At 54.7% G+C, this 22,489-nt stretch overlaps 1 protein-coding gene across 4 annotated transcripts in view; it reads right to left on the bottom strand.

Annotated features, from left to right (window-relative positions):
• SEMA4D (semaphorin 4D) overlaps nucleotides 1-22,489 on the bottom strand; it is a 122,836-nt gene that overhangs the window by 66,217 nt on the left and 34,130 nt on the right. Inside the window, exon 1 of one of the 4 annotated variants that reach the window (XM_082618240.1) lies at nucleotides 12,688-12,766. The exons of the other annotated variants lie outside the window; for them this stretch is intronic. The gene's annotated coding sequence lies outside the window, so the exon portion shown is untranslated. Of the gene's footprint in view, nucleotides 1-12,687; nucleotides 12,767-22,489 lie in introns of those variants that run through there. 4 annotated transcript variants of the gene reach the window in all.

Below are 22,489 nucleotides of genomic sequence, written 5' to 3'. Positions count from 1 at the left end.
TCTCCCTGGAGTCACCAACGCAGCATGAGATGCCCTCTGGGGACTTGCAGGTCCCAAAAAATAGACTTGGATTTGGTGTTGCAGAATGATCCTTAATAACCATGTGAAAATTAGGTGAGTTTCCAAATGGAGGCTTTAATTAAACACAAAGACAATCACCTCATACTCCTTAGGATGGCTACAATCAAAAAACCAGAAAACAAGCATCGGTGAGAATGTGGAACCCCAGTGCCCTGTTGGTGGGAATGTGAAATGGTGCAGCTGCTGTGAGAAACAGGAGGGTCCTCAAAACATGAAATACAGAACTGCCACATGATCTATTAATTCCACTTCCATTTATACACCCAAATGAACTGAAAGTGAGGTCTCAAACAGATATTTCCACATCCATGTTCAGGGCAGCATTATTCACAAGCCAAAAGGAGGAAGCATCCCAAGGGTCCACTGATGAAGAAAATGGGATCTATCCATACTATATAATAGTATATTCTCCAGCAGGGAAAAAAGGCTTTCAGCCCACATGCCTCAGACACCCCCGCCAGCTGCCCCTCCAAGGTGGCCCAGCCATGTGCACCATCACCACCCAGCACTGCACCTGGCATCCAGGGGCACCACGAGCCGACGAGGCAGTCACTCAGAGGTGTACAGAGCTGAAACTAACAAGAAAACACCAGTGTTTGGGGATCCTCGGTCCTCAACCTTTCCACACCTCTTCTCTCCAGGACAGGAAAGCGACAGGAGAGGGAGAACAGCTCCCCTGCACATGGAGAGAGGTGGAGGGTTGGACGGCATCTGGAGCATCTGAGACAGTGCTGGAGCACCAGCAGCCCCCTCCTCTTCTAGAACCTCTGTCCGCACTGACTCGGCCCTTCCGCCGGTCCCACTCCACCGGAATGGACCTCTGCAGGTGGAGAACTCACACAGTACTGCCATGTGGGGGCAGGGCTAGGAGCTGTCTCCAGGTGTTTGAGTTCCAAGATAGGCCAGACCTTGGCCGCGAGACATGATGATACTTCTGAAAAGCGGGCTCTGATAGCCGGCACGGCCAGCCAGGCCTGTCCCACGTCCACCAGGTTCCCACTCCCTAGCTGCTCCACTCCCATCAAAGGCTGGGGAAGCTGAGTGCCAGGCAGGGTCAGGGGCCACGGTCCTGGTGACAGCCAGGCTCCGGGAGACTTCAAGAAGTGAGGACATCAGCAGGAGGCTTCTGGCCACCTTGTGGACTGAGGCTGACTCTGCCCACCAAGATCTCCTGGCCACACGCTCCAGGCTGACAGAGACCCAAGGTCAGCTGGAATACCTGTTTTCGCAGGGGGTATGCGCAGTGTGTGGGTGTGGTGTGTGTGATATGTGTACACTGTAAGTGCACCGTGGTATGTGCACAGTGTGTGGTGTACATGGGTTTACGTGGTGTGTGTGTGGTGCATGTAGAGTGTGGGTGTGCATCTGCATGTGTGTATCCTGAAATAAAGTAAGAGCTGACTGAGAAGCCTGGAGAGACCAGGGTAAGAGCGGACCACAGAGCTACACATGGATGCTGCTGGTTAAAAGAAAAGGAGGAGACCTGACTGGGTCATGGATCTCATGGTTTGCTGGGAAAGAGACTTTCCCTCAGGGTAGGGTCTGGGAAAAGTTTCTGATACAGTCTTTACCTGAAAGGGGACGATATCAACAGTACCTCTGGCGGAAAGTGTAACCATTTCCAAAAGCTTGTTCCTGCATTAAACCCACCTCCCCCACACACACAGCCGAGAGCACAGCCAAATCCCACCCCAGAGAGGGCACTTCCACCAAAACCCAAGTTCACAGAGTCCAGGGGTATGGCATCCTGCACACCCAACCCGGTAAGAACGGGTAGGGTAGGGAGGGGGGTGCTGGCGTAATACTCAGACTTGCTAACTGTCAGGAAATTATACAGAACAAGCCAAAAACATCCATAAAGGAAATGAATCCGCTGGCCTGGCTGACACAAAGCTAATCTAGAGCCACACAGATGCTTCTCGAAACCCGTAGCCCCGTTGAGGGGCTAAGACACTAAATCCCACAGAAACATATAAGCTGGAAAAGATGCATCCCAGGTCCCAAGCTACAGCAGAAGAAGGAGCTTGAATCTAAAGTCCAGCTGGGGTAGTTTGTTGAATTAAAAGGTCGCATAGGGCTTCCCTGGTGGCGCAGTGGTTGAGAGTCCGCCTGCCAATGCGGGGGACACGGGTTCATGCCCCGGTCTGGGAGGATCCCACATGCCGTGGAGCGGCTGGGCCCGTGAGCCATGGCCGCTAAGCCTGCGCGTCCGGAGCCTGTGCTCCGCAACGGGAGAGGCCCGTGTACTGCAAAAAAAAAAAAAAAAAAAAAAAAGGTCACATAAGCTAAACTGTGTCACTGGAGAGGACACAAAGAAGGTCTGTGACAGGGCATAATCCAACCAGAGGCAGGGCCGGGGCTGGGAACACAGTGGCACCAAGGCACCCAGAGCCAGGCTGCTGGGCCCTGCACCTGAAACCAGCAGCAGCCCGGACAGCACCGAGGAGGGGGCTGGCCGCGGGGCCCTCCTCGTTCCTCCTGCTGGGCACCTGGGAAGGCACTCCTCCTGCGCCGTTCACACTGTCCTCTGTTCTCTCCGTACTGCATGCCTGGGGCCCATGGCTGCTCGCCTGGCCCTGAACGCATGAGTGCCTCACGCACAGTGCACGCTCGGTCAGGTCCCTGGGCAGGAAGAGATGCTGGACCAGGGATGACGGATCCTGCCCCCGAGCAGGGGGCTCCTTCTCAGTGCAGCTTGGGTCAGGACAGAGCCCCAGCACACTTGCTGCTCCCACCGTCCAAGTCCCCCGAGACACACCACCTCCTCCTTCCCTCCTGTTGTTAAATCCTACTGTCCTCTGCAAGCCAGCAGGACTTCCAGCCGCTTCTGAGCTCCTCTAAACCCCTGCAGCACCTGCAGTCTAGAAGGTGACGCAAAGCTCCATGCCAGGCCAGCAGTAGCAGTCCACGGGCACATTCACGGCCCCCCAGCAGCATTCCAAGTTTGCACAAGCTACGTCTGCCTAAGCCCTCCAGGTGCTTCTTACCTGAAGTTTGAACACCACTGGTCTACATGAAGCAATTTCACACTAGATTTTACATTTTCTTTGCTGCTCGGTAATGGGTTCGTTTATCTTGTCTCCATAAGTGATTGTGAAGCTCCTCTTAGCACAAAACCACATCTTAACGGACCTACATTGGTTTTCTATGGCTGCTGTAAAATAATACCACAAACTTGGTGACTTAAAACAGCATAAATTTATTATCCCAACTGTTCTGGAGGTCAGAAGTCCGACATGGGACTCACTGGGCTAGAATTCAAGAGCTGGCTGTGTTCCTTCTGGAGGTTCTGTGAAGAATCGTTACCCTGCCTTTTTCAGCTTCCAAAGGCCTCCTGCATTCCTTGGCTGGTGGCCCATTCCTCTACCTTAAAGCGAGTGAAGAGCACAGGCCAAAGAGCCCACTTGAGCATAAGGATTATTTTGAGCTGAAGGCAACTGAGAACAGCAGATACGAGAGGAGCTCCCTGCCCTCCCCCATTTGCCCAAAAGCAGGACATAAATTCTCTCTGTAAAGTGTACTGGAGATGACGCTGAGATGAGTCTGCATAATTAACCTTACTAAACATCCTTTATCTACCATATGCTTCCTAGTCACCTTCCCACAATTTACTAGCCCTAGGGACCCAACCCCCCTTGCCTTTGTCTTGTCGCTTCAAAACTTATTGCCCTTTGTTAAAGTGATATATAAGCCCCAAGTCTAACTGCTTCTTTGGGTTTTTACTTCTTTTGTGTGAAGTGCCTGTGCATATAACAATATTAAATTTTGTATGCCTTTCCCCCCCGTTAATCTGCTGTCCGTCAGTTTAATTCACAGGCCCCAGTCACCGAACCTAAGAGCAGAGGAAAAGTTTTTCCTCCCCTGTGCCAGCAGCACAGCATCTTCTCTCCTCTCTGCCCCACTGACTCTCTTATTACGATCCTGTGATTACACTGAGGGCCTACCCAGATAAACCAGGATAATCTCCCTATCTCAAGATCCTTAACTTAAATCACATCTGCAAAGTCCCTGTACCGTGTAAAGCAACACAGTCACTCCAGGGATTAGAATGTGGACGTGTTTAGGGACCTGCAGACACCCTAGCAGAGCCCTACTGCCATTCAGTAATGTGGCCCTACAGGGCACAACTCCTGATTTTTCTCCTAGAAAAAAATTAGGTTTTTTAGGTGGTCTCCCGATTTCTTGATACTGAAAAGTAATTAAGATTTCCTTTTTTAATACCTGGAAGTCCAAACGAGACCCATCTGCCTTTGAGGGCCGAGTTAGCCAGCTGGCCTGAGAGCTAAGAGTCCACATAGGTGCCGTGTTGGATGGGGGCCGCTGAGAGGCGAGACCGCCACTCCTGCACACCCTCCATGAGGTCAGACAGCGTTGGAGATGCCAACACAGAAATCCAGGCTAGGAAAAGTCAGGATGAGGGCAATCATAGGGTAGCAAGTATTTTAAGAATGCTGGCTGAATAAAAATGCAAATGATTGTTAATAGGAACTAGAAAATAAGAAGGAAACCACACATTCCAAGGTAATCTTGACTTGATGAGTCATTCAGATGCAAATTTTATCCCAATTTTGGAAGGATTACAAACACCCCCATTCACAGCCCTATTCCTATGCTAATTCTAATCTCAGAACTCTCCCTCCACAGTTCCCAGCCTGGGCACTTTCCCGCCACTGTCTCTCTTTATGAGGCCCTTAAGCACAGGCAGCTTTTTCAAGCTGGCACAGCGGAGTTTCTGGTGTGTCTCTGGCCACACCGCCCCGTTCCGGACCCCCATGGACAGGGCCCTCCCCAGTTCTTGGACTTTCACACACTTGAGCCCTACTGGACTCAAGGCCCGTAGCCTTCATCAGCTTCTTACCAAGCACATATGAAAGGGAGAAACCAAGAGACCTAAGCAATCCAAACAATAAAGGGAGGTGACAAACACTCCCTGCCCCATATCTACATCTGCTGTGACACGTCCACAGGGACCTGAATCAGCTGCCCAGGAAAAGGACCCAGGAGCCTCCCCTGGCCAGCAGAGCACCTGCCCTGCGTCACAGCCTCAGCCCTGGACGCCTGCTGACCTACTGGATGGACAGATGGACTTCTCACAGACAAACTCCTCCAGTCCTCTAGAAGAGTGACCGGTCATTCAGGCCCTGGTCACTCGGGTGGGGGGCTAGAAGGACACCTGCCTGCTAACTCAGCCCGCTCCCATTCAACTGAGCCGTGAGAAGTGGGAAAACAAAATCTCATCGGCACGAATAATGAGAAGACGCTGGGATGCACTAAGTACTCAGCCTCGCTGTACACATCTCCTCGTCAGTGAAATGGGGATGACTGGAACTCATCCCAAGTATTGAGAGGATTAAGCAAGGTGCCACATGTCAGGCACTCAGAACTAAAGAACCAAACTCTGATTTTTATACATTCTTCTACCCGGTAGTTTATAGATCCTTCTGGATTCTTCTAGTAGGAAATAACAAATCATACCATCTGGAAAAAAAGAAAGGAAGAAAACAAAATGCTGAGCCTCTTGGCAGCAAACCCTAAAGAGCCAAGCCCCTGCCGCCAGGCCCAGTGGCCTCCCCTCTCCCAGGGGCCACACTCGCTGGCCGGCTCCCTGACCCCACCCTGGCCACGGGCAGGACGGCGCTCAGGATGCCGTCTGGCCCGGCCACCCCACCCTCACGGGGAGCTCTGCTGCCCAGGGCGTCTGTCCTGACACCTGGGTCTCCATGGTGCAGCCCGGGTGGGGCCACAGGGACGGGCCACAGGCAGCTGGGCCCACTGGGGCCACGACAAGGCGCCGTTCAGCTGCGGGACAAGGCCCCGCAGTGAGCCTCCCTCGGGCCATGGAACACGCTTGCCCCATTCTCGTCCCTTTCAATGGCCGGCTGTGCTCCATCGATGTGGGCCCGATTGTTCTCCTGTGTGGGCTCATTCAGGGGGGCGGGCAGGGCCAGCCCAGGCCGAGGGAGGAGGAGGCAGGAGCTCCTGTCCCCAAGGAGAAAGGCCCTTAGAGCCCTGCAGGGAGGGGGGAGGGGTCCTGCCGAGGGCGGGCCCCTCGGCGCCCAGGGATCACACAGGCCTGGCCACGCAGTCACCGAGGGCCTCTGGGCTCCGGGGCGAGGATGGGGAGCTGCGCTTCTTCCTGGCTCCCCTGCAGGGCCCCGGGCAAGCCCCTCAGCCCCTCCGAGAGTCGGTGTCCAGCCTTGAAAACAGGGAGGGTCGCGGTATCTGGTCATGTGGTGGCTGCAAGCTGGCAGCGAGGGTGAATGGGGACACGGTGTATGCAGAGAACCTCTGCACCGCGGGCCAAAAACCAACGCGGGAAGAGGTGCGGGTCAAGGAGCGCCTCTCTGTCTCCTGACCACTGCCCGTCGGCACGTCCTCCCACGAGCGGGCCTCACCCTGGGACCGCCACGCCGTCTGCGGGGTTGGCTGGGGGCGGGGGGCGGCACATGAGCACCAGTGCAGCACTGGCCGTCCCCCGCAGGGCCCGGAAGGGGGCACAGCGTGGGGATGGTGGTGCCCACACGTGGTTGTGAACAAACACGAGGAGACGGGCAGACGCCGCAGGCTCAGCCTCCCAGACACGGCTTCCAACCGGCACCCAGCACCACAGCAACCTCCCCCTTCCCCAGAATGCAGCACCTGCACGTCTGCTGCCGCCAAGAGCACCTCTGGGCTCCAGGAGGGGAGGACACGGGCCTGGGACACAGCGGTGACAGCAGGCGCCGACCCACACGTGCTGCCTGCAACAGGCACAGACTCCGGTGTCTACCTCTGGTTACGCGGCCACCAGGACGGAGGGCTGGCTGACGAGTCCTGGGCTGAAGGAAGCTGGGCCGTGATGTGGGCAGACACAGATGACGGCCACGCACACTGGGTGTCGGAGCCTCGGGCATAAGCTGGATGGGGACTGGCCGCACCCATCTGACGGACGGAGCTACACTGTATGAGAGGTCCACGCCCTGCCCCGGCAGGACAGTAACTTGCTCTCTCCCAGACCTCAACTCTAAAATCCCTTAAACGCAGCAACCAGGTCCATCCCACCTGCTGAAACAAACAGCGCCCAGGCAGCTGCCAGCACGATGGCCGCTGCCCTTTCTAACTGGACGGTTCCTAATGAGACATAGGGGCAGCAGGAGGGGGTCAGTCTGCACTAGACGCAGTAAGGCTGTGACGAGGGGCGGTGAGGCAGACTCTGCAGGGAGCAGCCCCACGTGATCCCAGGCACCTGTCCCGTGACCTCTCACACCTTCCTCTCCCTCAGAGCCTTTGGTGACAATGCCCTGAGCTGCAGGCTTGGAGACAAGACGCAGGAGAAGCAGGAGGGCCACAGCTGGGGTGGGCTCTGGGAACGCCACGCCCTGGCATGGCTTGGGGACGACTTCCAGAGCCTCCCAGGGCCTTGTGATGGTTCCCATCAGAAGTCCAAGGAGACATGCTCCGTGACTTGTCTGACGGAGCCAGGAGACTGTGACCCTCAGCTAGGGACAGAGCTGGGCTCATGAAATTCGGGAAAATATTAATCCATCCCGTCATGAGTTAAAAGTTGCTCCAGTCAAACCAGCATTATGAAAACACTTTATTCTGTTCATGAGAAACACGAACGTTTCTGGCTTTAAAGATATTTTGAGGCAATGGACTGAAATATTCTTTATACTCATTGACTAGAATTATATATAACTTACGTATTGTAGTCTGCAACATGCTTTACAATTTTAGAATATTTTCATAGACTTATAATATATGAGCTATCTGTTTTAAAGAACAGAGTTTCTTTGAATCCTTTAAGGTCTGCTTGCTGCGAGTCAAAACCACTCTGGTCTGTAAATTGCCTACGAAGATGATGAGCTCTGAAGGCAATTTTCTTAAAGAAGCAGTAACATTAAAAGAAACACTTGGGGGCTTCCGTGGTGGCGCAGTGGTTAAGAGTCCTCCTGCCAATGCAGGAGACACGGGTTCGATCCCTGGTCCGGGAAGATCCCACATACCACAGAGCAACTAAGCCGAGCGCCACAACTACTGAGCCTGCGCTCTAGAGCCCGTGAACCACAACTACTGAGCCCGTGTGCCACAACTACTGAAGTCCACGTGTCCTAGAGCCTGCGCTCTGTAACAAGAGAAGTCACCGCAATGAGAAGGCTGCGCACCACAACGAAGAGTAACCCCTGCTCCCCGCAACTAGAGAAAGCCTGCGTGCAGCAACGAAGACCCAACGCAGCCAAAAATTAATTAATTAATTAATTTAAAAATTTTTTTAAATAAAATCTGTATCTTAAAAAAAAGGAAACACTTGAGGAAACACTTTTCTTCTGTGATTAAAGACTTCACAAAAAAATTAAGGTACCAAACAAGAGGCTAAGGGTTTCAAACAGCAGCCTTTGCCTTCCGCAAATAACGAGATGCAAAATTTAATTCCGCTTCCACTGAAAAGGTGCTCCTCTGATCAGCACTAGCTCAGCAGACCCATCTCAAGATCTCTGCAGCCCACCGCAGACCTCAGGCCCCAGAGTGTATCAATGGGTCGATTCAGTTTATGGTAAACAGCAAGAGAAGTGTCTATTTTTATAAACCTATTTACAGGGACTTGCACCTTTACAAAAAGTGAGCAAAGAACCAAATGCACAAATTTAGGTCAAATGAAACCCAGCTGACCCATGTTCAAGCTCACCACATCTTAGCCTCAATTTTAAGCACAAATACAACCTTATCTGGCTCAAGGATGCTCCGTATAATAATTCTGCAGTCAGTGCACGGCCTTGGTCACAGCTGCCAAGAGCCAGCTAGGGTGAGGAAAAGCGCCAGGGACAAACCAGCCTGCCTTCAGTCTCACCAAGAACCGTCCAGACAGACAAGGGAGGCCCAGTGGTTCATCACCTGTCCTCTGACCTGACCCTCCCTGTGTGGGCCACCCAGGACATGGGGCTTCTCTCCTATAGCCCCTCACCTGCACACACCCCACACACTGCTGTTCCCAGCCACGCCGACCCCTTTGGCCCTGTCTTCTGCACGGGCACCTTCCACATATCAGCCACTCAGGGCATCCTCCACACCCTTCCAATGTGGCCCAATACCCTCTGGGTAACATGTCCCTGATTTTCTAGAAAAAAAGGAGGCCACGATGGACAGACCATCATGGGGGCTCTCAGGGGGTCTGCCTGGTGGACATGCCATCTTGGGTACTCTCAGGGGGGTTTGTGCAATGGACAGGCCACCCTGGGGATGTGGTATGAGTGGTGGATGGGCCATCGTCCAGTTGGGGGAAACATGAGTTTCCAGGCAGACAACCCAAAGGTGCTGAGGCGAGAGCCCAGCATATCAGGGCCAAAGCCAGAAGAGAGATGTGGCCAGAATGCTGATACCGGAAGGGTGACCCTGGGCCCTGGCCACAGTGTCTGGGGCCAGGCTGTGTCAGGATGCCCCCACCACGAGAAGGGGGCAAAGGGAGCCCAGAGGCAGGAAGAGTGAGAGGGCACAATTCACCTCCCGCCCAGAACTCGGGGCTGCTTCTCAGGGCTGTAGGGTCCCAAACGCCTGGCCCCCTCAGCGCACCTGCCATCAAGGCTGCTTCCTGTGGGCGTAACTCCTGGGTCGCTCTCACAATTTCCACCTCCACACCAGGCCAGTGCTTTCTGTTTCCAGCTTTCCTACTTGGACCTGCACTAAAATCCCATTAAAATGTGGCCTCTGATCAGCAACACAGAAACAGCCTCCACTGCTGGGACAAAGGGCTGGGGGCTGGCAGTAGGGTGACCTCTTCACGCAGGGGGCTGTCACCCAGCAGGGCAGGGAGGAGGCAGACGTGGGCGGGGACCGACAGCGCCTCCCGGGGCACACGCCCCACAGCTGGGTTTAAACGTCTCTCTTCCCCACTGGACACGCAGCTCGATGTGCACATGCCCGAATCGTGCAGGTACGGACTTGCTGACTGTCACAGGCGAGGCTGGCGAGCTGGCATGTTACTAACGCCCCCTCCCCGGCCAGGCCACCGGGAGCGCGTCACACATCCTTCCCACCCCTGCCGGCCACAGCCTCTGGGCCCCAACTAGGTTTACTTCCCCTGTGTGGCCTGGGTCATGGTCAGTGCCACAGCAATGGGAGGGGGTCCGTGGGACGGAGGCCAAGGAGCTGCCCGGCACCCACCCACAGCCCCACCGGCGCAGAAAGAGTGGCTTCACGTTCTCAAGCTCCCCAAGTGTCTGTTAAATGTAAACAGCTCTGCAAGGAGCACTGAACTTCTTACTTGGTCACAGCAGCACAGGAGGAATTATAAGGAAGCCAAGGGCCTGCAGAATCTCCGGAGCGGGGTGCTTGCAGCAAGGAGAGGCAAGTGCCAGCGCGATCTGAAACATCAGAAGAAACTGCCCGGCCAGGGCCACCTCCTCTGCTGGCTGGAAATACGGAGTCCGAGGTGAAATTTGGAAAGACAGATGAGTTTCACTTTCGCAGGCACCCAACAGCTGGCAAAGAATCAGCACCACACACCCTCCCCCACCTCGAGCTCTTGTGTCAAAACCCACTCGTGGGGGGTTATGATCCACGCAGGCCTGGAGGGGATCAGCACTAGACACTGCCCGGCACGGCCGGGGTCCTTGGCCCGCCCTCCTCACCCCTTCCCAGTAAGGAAGCAGACAGACCGCCAGGCACAGACCCTGGATCAACCCTGGGACCTGGTTCAAGTGCACCAGGCAAACACCCACCCCTCGGTGTGCCAGGACTGTCTGCAAACCCTGTCACAAGCAGCCAAGCCCGAGTCTAGAGGACCCGAGTCGCCCAGGAGGAGCACGCCTAAGAGCGGGCAGACACCACCCCTGCAGCAGCGCCAACTGCTCCCCAGCCTCCTCCCTCCTTCCCACGGGGCCTGTCCTCCACCCACAGGAAGGTGCCTGGTTCACCTTCCACTGACTGCACAGCAGGTGTGCATGGTCCAGTTGTTCCTGCAGAGCCTCCAGCCACCCAGGTGTCTGGGGGACAGATGAGCCCGCCTGCACAGTGCATCCTGCACCCCACTCACCCGTGGCTGCCACCCAAGAAGCAGGCTGGGCCACCAGCAGCTGCCAAAGGAGGACCTTCGCAAGGCAGAGTGACAGGACAGCCCCAGGCCTCCAGCGCCCACACACCCCTCCGCCCCACCCCACCCCCTCTTCTGCTGAGCCCAGCTTCCTTCTGTGAGTCTGTTGTCATCCTGTGTGGGGTGAGGTGTATGCAGCTCAAGGCACACCGCCCTCTGCAGTGTGGGCGGGGCTAGGGCCACAAGAGGGTCAGCACAGGCCCTAACCACACCAGGCTCCCAGTGTGGGTGGAGCCAGGCCAGCTTGGGCAGCACAGTGGGAGCTTGGGCACAGAGGGTGCTTGGGGGGCACAGAGGGTGCTTGGGGGACACAGAGGACACGTGAGGAAACAGAGCAGTGCTGCTCAGAGGGCCCGAGTCAGTGCCCAGGTGTGAGCTCTGAGGGCAGCCGTCAGACACGGGGTACCTGGGAACAGTCGCATTCACACACGCCAAGGGCACATGCACCCCGCCACATACACACACGCCCCACCAAGTGCAGAGTACTAGCACCCATACCCAGAGAAAAGCCACACCATGGCAAGTCCCCAACACAATGGTGGAGCCGGTGCAATGTATTATCTTTTCACTCCCCCATGACAAACTTGTTCTCTGTTGAGTGCCTTTTCCCTTGGACACTACTGTTTCACTTGTTTAATGATCTTTAAAAATTCTGCACGTGCAGAGGGGTAATTTTATGCAATGCGATGGTCGCTGTGTCCTTTTCCACCTGGCCCTCCCTCCAACCTCCACCATACCTTTGTGCCCATTGCCCCTGGCAGCACAGCCACCGTGTGTCCACCCAAATCTTCCTCTGCCCAGGAGCCATGAGACACACGTAAATGTGGCCACGCAGTCCTGAGTGCATATATAAGAACAGTCCTGTAACATCTCATTGTGAACACAGAGCTCAGCGAGGGGGTGGGGTTCCTTCACCAGCTATCGAGACACACTCTACATATAGCCGCTACCAATGTAAAGTTGGAAAATGGAAGACAAACGGGCCGGTGGTATGGAATGGAGAATCCCTGAAGGCAACCAGTTTACATGAGACCATACTATACCACAGAGCTGAAGTTCAGTTCATTGATCAAAGGATGGATTACTGAATAATAAGTGCTGGTACACTGGAAGGAAATAAAACCAGACTCCCCTCCCTCAAGCATCTTACTCCATATTATGCAAAAGCATTTTGGACACACTCAAGAGCAGAATTTGTACACAAAACAATAAAACACCTGCCAGGAAATCAAGAGACAGCCTGTGGAATCTTCCTAACAAACATGGGTCCCTAGAAGTCATAAAAGGAAAGAAAGACATATTCGACAATAAAATGATTTAATCTTGATGGCAAACGACACGTTAATAAAAGTAATTAGCAAACAACAGAACTGGGAATAAATGTTTTCAAGGCAGAAAATCAACAACATGTGTAACAAATAAACAGCCCCTACAAATGGATAAGGGAGGGGGAAACACCCTGAGAGAAGAAACACGGGCAAAGAACACAAACAGGCGTTTCACAGACGGAGGAATCTTTTGAGCCAAGATCCTAAACTCACCAGATTCAAGGAGACACATGTCAAGGAACAAAGCTGCAGCTCCGCCCCTCTCAGATGGACAAAGTCGAAAAGACTTCTCATGCCCACCGCTGAGAGAGCGTACAGGATCAGGGTACACACTCATCCATGCAGGGAAGAGACCGGCTGCTAGATCTTTTTGAAAAGTTATCTGGCATGATCTATGAAACAAAGAGACACACAGCCCGCCCCAGCGGTGCCACTCCCTGAAATCCATGCCTGAATAACAGCCCCATGCGTGTGGCTGGGGTATTTACGGCAGCACTGTTTACACCGGCTGTGTTCTTTTCCTGTGGCAGCTCTAACAAATGACCATAAACCGGGTGGCTTAGAACAACAGAAATCTACTCTCTCACAGTTCTGGAGGTCAGAAGCCTGCAATCAGTTTCACTGGGCTGAAATCACGGTGTCAGCAGGGCCGCGCTCCCTCTGGAGACTCTGAGGGAGAATCCTTCCTTGCCTCGCCCAGCTTTTGGTGGCTTGTGGCATTCCTTCGTTTGTGGCCACTGTATTCGTCAGAGTCCCGAGAGAAACAGAATCAACAGGATGTGTATATACAGAGAAAGAGATTTATTATAATGAATCTGATCACATGACCATGGACGCTGGAGAGCCCCGAGATCTACAGTCAGCAAGCTGGACCCAGAAGAGCCGAGGGTACAAGTTCCATCTCTGGTCCATATCTGAAGACTGCGGAAGACCAATGTCCCAGCTCAAAGAGAGCCTGGCAGAGGGAGGGAATTCTGTCTTACTCCGCCTCTCTCCTCTATTCAGGCCCTCAACTGATTGGATGAGGCCCTCCCACATGGGGGAGGACAATCTGCTTTAGTCTGTCTACAGATCCAAATGCTAATCCCACCCAGACATGCCCAGGATCAGGTTTGACGACATGTCTGGGCACCCATGGCACAGTCAAGCTGACACACAGAATCAGCCATCACACCCACATCATTCTTACTCTCTGCTTCATCTTCACGTCACCTTCTCCCCTTGTCTTTCACATCTCCCCTGCCTCCCTCTCATAAGGACACGTGTGATGGCATTTAGGGCCCATCAGATAACCCAGGATCACCTCCTCATGCAAGATCCTTAACTGAACCACATCTGCAAAGATCTCATCACTAGAAAAGGTAACACGCAGAAGTTCCAGGGATTAGAATCTGACTTCTTTGGGGGCCCTTATTCAGCCTACTACTGAGAACCAAAAAAAGCAATCTTGGACCCTGAGTGAGTGGCCCCAAGTGGGGCCTGGTCCAAGTTCATAATGAACACTGACCAGTCGGTAATTAACCCACCGCCCCCCCCCCACAAAGATGGCCAAGAAGACAAAGACACACGATCTTGTCTCCATAATGAACACAGCTGGGCCTCTCTCAGGTTCTAGTGAGGACACTTTGCTGCCCATGGCATTTTCCTGCACAAATGAGTGCCCCCTTGGACTCAAAGGCCTGGGCCATCCAAGACCCTAGAGAGCCATGTCTTTCCAACGAGGCAGCAAAACAAGGCAATGAAGGCATGAAGCGTATCTGTACAGGGTTTACATAGAAGGATGGAGGCACCCGCTTTCCAAACCCACCTTCTGCTCCCCAAACCAAGCTGGGCAGAGTCCTCAAAGCCAGCCATGCCAGGGATGGGGGAGGGGCTCGGCCTCACCCACATTCCTGCCGCTCTCTCCCCGCCTCCAGACAGCTTAAGGCCCCGCCACCCACACCGAAGGGCTCAGCTGGACAAGACTCACATCCCCGCGTGCCACCCACATCCTCTTCCTTCCCGTACAGCCACCTGTCCGAGTCTCCCATCAAAGGCTATCTCACCCCAGGGGCCCATCCTCGTGTCCCCCACAGGCCAGCCTCACTGATGGACACATGCTTGAGGGACTTCTCCAGGCAAGGCAGCCTGCTCTCTGGGAGAACTTGCTGCTGAGCTCCAGCTGGGAACTACCCCTCGGGGCCACTCCTTGGACATCTCCCCAGCTCCAGGTGTAGGCTCCTCGGGCCTCCTCCCCTCCAAACTTCACGTGTCCCCAAGCCACACTCCCCGTCTCCCAAGGTTGGGATGCCTACTAGACAGCCCGGGTGGAGCTGGCCTGTAAGTGGACCCTCCATCCTTCCAGTTTCTCAGCCAAAACCTCGGTGCATCCTCGGCCCCCACCCCATCCCTGATCCAACCTGGCAGCAAGTCCCCTCAGCTCCACCTCCAAATAAATGCCCAGTCGGGCCATCCTCCCACCCCTACTGCTACACTCTGGCCCAAGCCACCACGTCTCTCCCTGGATCACCTCACAGTCTCCTAACAGGGTGCCCTGTTCCACCTTCCAGGGTCCATTCTTCCTAGAGGCCTGTGGTCCCGTCCAAACCCTTGGCTCCCAGGGCTCCCATCTCAGCGTCCCTGAGCACAGATAAACTCACCATCTGCCTACCTCTTCTCCTCTCACCTGTCCCTCCCGCACACTCCTGCCTCAGGACCTTTGCACCTGCTGTCCCCTTTGCTTGGAACACTCCTCCCCAAACCCAGGCCCAGCTCCTGTCTTTTCTCAACGAACTGCCCCTCCTCCGCTTGACTTCTCTTCTTTGCACCCACCACCATCTCACCCCCCCTCCATATCTGACTTACTGATCCCCTTTGTGGTCCATCCTCCCCAACATGAGAAAGCTCTCTCCACTTTGGAAAGCCCGGTGCCTAGAGCATGTGGGACACAGCTCAGGAGTTCAGTATGCTGTTCGAGTGATGGGCCCCAGAGGGACCCATCCTTCCCCGGCTATCAGGGAGAGCTGGGGCTCCACACCCTGGGCCAGCCATGCCCTCCCGCCATGGGAGCAGGGCCGCCCTGGGGGACACAGCTTGCCCGCACTCCAAGTGTGCACGAACACCACAGGGCAGGGCAGATGTGGAACCCGGAAGCCTGTGCATGCCATGAAAACGTGTCGGATGCACCAGAAAGGAGTTTACTGAAAGGCTGTTTCAGTGGCTTCACCCATGCACATGACAGCATCGCCACATGCTCACTCTTTTCAGAGAAAAACAGGCTTTTGTGGGATATAAATAGCCCAGCCAGATGTGGGAAGGCCTGTGGGTCTCTCCCAGGACTCGGGCCACGTGCCCCGCAGCTACTCAAACAGCAGCCCACATTCACCAGCTTGTCAGCGGGGCTTCCAGGGGCGGAAGAGGGTTAAACGGTGGTCCCTCCTCCCACCAGGTCAGTGGCAGGAGGTCATCAAAGCCATCGCTGACACACGGGCTTGGCACGCCAACCAGCACGCACAGGCCACAGCTGTAAGCGGGAGATCAGGCCAGATGCACTGCACGTTTCTTCATCCACAGAAATCAGGGAGACAAAAGCCCAGACAACGGGGAGCCAGAAAACGGGGAGCCTGGAAAACAGGGAGTCCGGATAAGGCGCAGCCTGAATGACAGGGAGCTGGGATGGCCTTTCCGGGGAGCAGCGTGCTCACCAAAGCCAAGTGCTCGGTTCCCTGTGCAAGAGAAACACCATCTGAGCACAGAACCCATTTCTTGGATGAGGCCCAGCAGTCCATGTGTAACTGTCTGCAGAAATGCAAAAACAATAACACTCAGAGCTGGTTTCCAGGTATTCTCAAAGCCTGATATACCTACCTGTTCCTAATCTGTGCCTCCCAGCCTACGGGCTGGGCCTTGATAGAAGGGGGCACTCAAACACAGAGGGTATCAGAGAACAGCCGAGACCTGTGCCCTCCACAGAAACACCAGGCGGGCCGCACACGTGACCATGTGCATGATTTCAGGTGTGCCTACAAGTCCCATTGAGAGTAAAAACAAATAGGTGAAGTTCGTTTTAATAATATATTTTATTTAGCCCAATACACGTCGAAAGCACAATCGCTTCAACACATAATTAATAGGGTCGTGGACAGGATATCCTACCGTTGCTTCTGAGTCTAGGTCTCCACAGCCACAGCGCTGCTCGGCTCTGACCGGCCACACGTGGAGCGTTCCTCACCCCGTGTGGTGTCGGCCACAGCACCGGACAGCATGGGCCCAGGTGTGGCTGGAGGTGTGGAAGCTTCCAGTCACTATGAATGGACCCAGCAAGATCAGAGTTGGGGACAGCTATGGAGGGAGGTCCTAGACGCAGCCCTCTGTCCACCCTGGTCCTGGTTCCTTGGAGCCCCGTCCTTAGTAGGATGGACAGGGCACCAGCACCCACGGGTGCTCTCTCACTAGACACTGACCAGGGCAGCCCCTGAGCTGGGCGGTGCTCAAGCCCTCCGTCCTGTTCCAGCAGCTTTTGGACACACCGCTTTATACATACGTGCCTTCTTGTCAGTAACCTGTTGCTCCTGTAACATAATCTGTTCTGTACGCCTTGAGAGGACACATTTGGGCTAATACCATGCATAGATCAGCATTAGGATAAAGTTCCTTGTATATAATTTTTACATTAAAGAGTCATGAACTTTCAGTTCCTCAGGCCAGTTGCAAAGACTTAAAAGCTCAGACCACTCACCATTAGTTAGAGCAGCACCCACAGGACCCTGGATGCCCTCGAGGGATGGTCCTGGGAGCTTGTCCAGGTGACAGCCTCACAGGGCTGCAGCCAGGGGACCAGAGAGACCCTCCCTGGCCTTCTGACACATGCAGAAGTAATTAACTCCCGTTTCAGAGTCACTTAATTGCATCTACAGTCATCCTGCTCTCAGCTCTGCAAGACACTAAATGCCATTTGCTAAAAATAAAGCACACCTCCGATGGGCAGGTGCTCTATCTCATGCCCAAGGAGCCCCCTGCCTCCGGGGGCCAGCCTGGAGCATACACAGCGCACTCTTGTTAAGAATAAAACCATGGGATTAACGACCAGGCAGCACCAAAACAAAAACACGCAGAGTAATTCACTTCCTGAGCTCAAGTTCTCACCATAAGCAGGACCACCAGGCTTTAGGAGTTTGAGTCAAAGGGGAAAAAGGGACAAATGAGACATAAAACTGCAGACATCCACAGGAACCCTATCCTGGGAGGCCGCAGAGCCCCTCACGGCCCCTGCTGCTCCATGCTTCGGGGAAGCCCGCAGGCAGGTGACGTCCCCAAGGTAGGCGCCCCAGCACCGCCAACAGACCCACGCCTTGAAGCCAGGCCTCCCAGACCACCTGGTCCCCGTCCTCATGGGAGGACACACAATCCCAGCGGTCAGCTCCTCGCAGAGGCTGACCTTGGATCACCGCACGTCCCCAGGACTCTCGTCACAGAGACAGACGGACCCGCAGCAGCAACACAAGGACATACCTGCTCCATCCTCACATAGAGAACCCACCCGCACGACGTTTCCGTATGAACCTCTTCAAAGGGGCAAAGCTGATCCCGGAAATGAGTTGTTTTCTTCACTTCAACACAAGTTCTAGAGTATTTTTTAATCTTCCTAAGCCTTGCCTTTTCAATTATCTTTTGTAAGCCGTCTATTTACAATGTGACAGGTAAAGAAGCCAAGGGGAGATTCCTAACGTGGGGGTGGGGCAGTTCCCAGGGCCGGGGACTCAGGGCAGGGCCAGGAGCCTGGGCAGCAAACACCGAACGCTCCCCCCAAGAACAATTCCATCAGCAGGACGGGCATCTGGAGAGGACATGGTACTTAAATGTCTTGTGTACACACTGAAAATAAAAGTCACTCCTGGCTCCCTCTAACACAAGCATGTCTGGAAGACTTTTAATCCAGGTCTCTCTGCAGGGACACGCACAGATGTCTGCGGGTCTGAAGTGGCCGTGGCCCCGCTAGCTCGGAGTGTGACGGACGGGCCTGGCACCCGACATTTCCACCACCCTCCTCCACTGCCATGTCCAGGGCTGCCAGCATGGGTCCTGCTCACTTTGTTAGCTCTTCTGGAAGCTGATTCTTAGGCTGCTGGCTCCCAGCCCAAACAAACAGAATCGTTCCCTCAGAAGCTCTCTTCTCTCCTGGCTTAATCAGAGCAAGTAAATGTGATGAAAGCTCGAGAAGGGCCCAAGGCAGACCCTGAGCTGAAGACGGCCCTCCAGGGCCACAGCGAGTGCCAAAGCTGCAAATCCAGTTTAGATCTGACTGCCAGGGTGTGAGACTGGAGGTCCCAGGTTGCCAACGCCCCCGCAGGAGAGGAGTAGCATCAAAGGCAGCGGTGGATGGAAAGCGAAGAGGCTTGGAGCTAACGCTCATGCCAGCGCTGGGCAGCAACCCCATTCTGCAGCCCCGGCCCTTTCCCTCCTGCCCAGAGAAGCTGGCGCTGACCACAGACACCCCACTCCTGGACCTGCTCCTGCAGCCTGGCCTCGAGCAGCCCTTCTCCTGCCCTGGCCTCTGCAGCCGCAGCTCCCAGACGGACTGTGAACCCTCCAGCAGGACCGCCTGAGCTTTCTTCTTTTGTTTGTTTTTTTGTTTTTGCGGTACGCGGGCCTCTCACTGTTGTGGCCCCTCCCGTGGCGGAGCACAGGCTCCGGACGCGCAGGCTCAGCGGCCATGGCTCACGGGCCCAGCCGCTCCGCGGCATGTGGGATCTTCCCGGACTGGGGTACGAACCCATGTCCCCTGCATTGGCAGGCGGACTCTCAATCACTGCGCCACCAGGGAAGCCCCCGCCTGAGCTTTCTGACCCCAGCTTTCCTCCTCCGCTCTGCAGTCCCCAGCTGGTGCCAGGAGCGTAACAAACAGATGAAGCCGCTCGCTGACGGGAGGAACACCTACGGCAAGACCTGCTCAGGAGCCACCTCTAAAAAGAACTGCGCTCTGCAGGCGGATTTCATCCCCTACCCGATGATCGGTGTCATCAAACATTTTAGCGACTGGGATGCGGCTTCCCACTACCGTCTGGGATGGCAGAGTCTGAGACAGAATGAGAAGAGGGGACACGTGAGCAGGGCAAACTGTGAGCCGGAACCCCTTACCCCCTATCCTACACGCAGACTATATGCCCCAGCCATGCAACAGGCCCCCGGAACTCAGTCATGGGGTGCAGCTCACCCGGCCAGGAGAGACCAGACGCAGCATCTGCACGAACTGGGAGCAAAGAGCATCACTTGCACCCTGATTGCGTCCATGCCACTCCCCTGGGCCCAGTGAGCACGGAGCACGAGCTCCTGGAGGTGCAGGAGTGGGGGCGGGTCAGGCCTCGCCAGCGATGGTGTGAGTGACAACAAAGCTCCCAAACTGGCCCCTAACTCACAATCACGTGGTAAGAAACTGCTGGTGTTCAAGCTTAGCGTTTCACGTAAAAACCTAAATCAGAAAAAGAGAAAAGGGGGGAGGAAGAGGGGGAGAGTCAAGGTAAGAAAAAAGAAAGGAAGAAACCAAAAATGTCGTGGAATTTGTGAGAGTTTTTCATAACCCTGTAATCAGGGCGGGCCTACTAAACATCCCCCAATCAGAGCCTAGGAGGAGCCTTTGCCGGGGCTCCTTCCTTCCACAGGGCTCCTGGCCTCCCTCAGGAGGCACCCCCAACCCCCTGACCAAGCCCCACAGAGCAGCTCAAGGGCACAACACCGTAGACGGCCAGTGCCCCCTCGCACAGCCCTGTGTCCCCAGAGCCGCTCCTGCGTGCGGCAGGTCTTTGCCATCCATCACAGCCCAGCTCACGTGTGCCTCCGCTGGAAGCAGGTCCCCATGGGAAAAGCCTGGGCGGGGGCAGGGTGGCCCCACTGAGGTTTCAGCGCCCAGGTGGCCGAAGCACGCAGTCTGGGCAGCCACCCGTCCACTGCCATGACAGACCCACTCCCTGCAGAGCTCAGCCTGACAGTCTTGATTGCACCCGGCCCTGCGATCGGCAGGTAGACCGCGCCATCCCTCTGTGATCCAGGAAGGGCTCACTGCGCATGACTCAGATAAGACGGGGGCCCCTTTCACCTAGGGCAAGGTGAGACACGGGCCCCCGAATTCCACTCTGTGCCTTGTAGTGATGGGCTGAACAGCTCGCCCCTACAGATAAATCGGAACAAAACCCTTGTTACCCGACTCTGGTTCAGCTTCTCTCCTTCCCCCAGGCCTCCCTCGACCCACCGTGAGGCTGAGCGCTCGGATGGCCCCCCTGAGAACAGGCTGGCCTTGGGGGACACATCCTCCAATCTACCACCCCATCACTCTTCATCCCCACACCCGGGTCCTAATAGCCTTGTCTACACCTCCCTACCAAGGAAAAACCCAGTTTGCCGGTCCCTGACATGCTTGCCCATGTCCTGGGCACACATCTCTCCACTGCAACAGCCGCCTCCCTGGTTCCCCCATAATAATCCTTCCTAGTAAAGCCTCTTATTACTAACTCTGGCTTTGTTTTCCATGTGACAGCTGATTACAAATTACTTGAAGGCCAAAACACATGGGTCTGATGGACAGGTGAGACCTCTGGCTTCCACCTTCCTGAAGACTCATAGGGTTCCATAATGTCCCACCAGTTCAGGGTCACGGTACAAACAGGGACTGGTTCAGGAGTCAACTCAGGGGCGTGTCCGAGACCTCAAGTCACAGTTGCTCCTGGGGGCTGGCAGGCAAGAGAAACAGGGGGAAGCAACATCAAAGGAAAATCACACCACTCACGCACACCCAGCATCCCACTCGCTACGGAAAACTCAGCCTTTCCTTGGAAACGTCAAACACAGCACATGGGACCTTTTGCTTAAGCGGACACCCCTCCAGGAGGTGGGCAGGGCTTCATGGGGCCATCCAAAGCACGACACACAGTGTATCCAGGACCCCTGCTCTCCGGGCCCCTGCAGGGAGAGAAGTTCCCGGCGGGAATACTCCCACCACCAACAAATGCTTGCCCTCATGCTCTGGGCGGGGGGGCGGTCACTGCTCTCCTGAAAACAAAAGATTCTCTTCTAAACATGCTGCAACTAAATGTGTGAAATGAAATGTTCATCTCACTGTTAATCAGAATAATACAAATCAACACAAGATGCCATTCTCCCCCTACAGAATTAACAAAGAAAAAATGATAAGGCTCAATGGTGGTGATGAGGTATGAGTCCCTCCCCAATGTCAACAGGAAGCCTCTTCAAGAAGCAACATCCGGAACCTTAGAAAAGTTAACGCTAGCTACAGGTAACGATAAGAAACAGGGACAGGTACTCACACACAAAAGTTCTCATCCAGGAGCCTCTCGATAGCATAAAACTGAAAACATCCCCAAAAGAGAGGATTAAATAAATGAGAGTATATACAAGACCAGACGGGCACCAGAGTGTGCGTACGTGTCTCTCTGGACACATGACCTTGAGCAGATTGCTGTGGTTTTGAGTCAAACCTCCTCAGCCAACCAAGGAGGTAATGGTGACACCCACTGCCTTACCTGAGGTGTGTGGACACATGAGAAAAACCATCAAAATAAACCTCTAGAAATTGCATCCACCTGAGTTTTTCTCCTACGCTGGAGAATGGCATGAGGATAGAAAACCACATTGTACAAACCCTGGAGAAAGTCCTGGGATCAACCTGTGTCTTTAGTAACAAATGAATTAATGGATCAGATTGAACAGAAGGGTAGGATGGGTTTTAGCAAACCGCTCTTCCTAGCAGCTGATTAAACTTGGTTTGGGTTAGGAAGGGAAACCCTCAGGCCCTACTGAGACCCAAACTGCAGAGCGAGGTGCTGAAATCACACACGCACACGCCACCCTGGCTGCGACATCCTCTGCGTAGCCACAGGGAGGTGCTTAGAAATCGCTCCGCACCACTGTGCTGTAAATACTTAAAACTTGATTTCTTATGAATACAGATGTTGGGACATTTCACTAACTTCTCTCCCAAACTTTGGTGCCACAACTCCTCGCAGAAATGAAGGTCGTTAGCCGT

This window comes from Mesoplodon mirus (assembly GCF_964341445.2).
Source record: "Mesoplodon mirus genome assembly, chromosome: 1".
Classification (NCBI taxonomy): Eukaryota; Metazoa; Chordata; class Mammalia; order Artiodactyla; family Ziphiidae; genus Mesoplodon; species Mesoplodon mirus.
The sequence above is the reverse complement of the archived record's forward strand: the minus strand, read 5'-3'. Positions and strand labels throughout refer to the sequence as shown.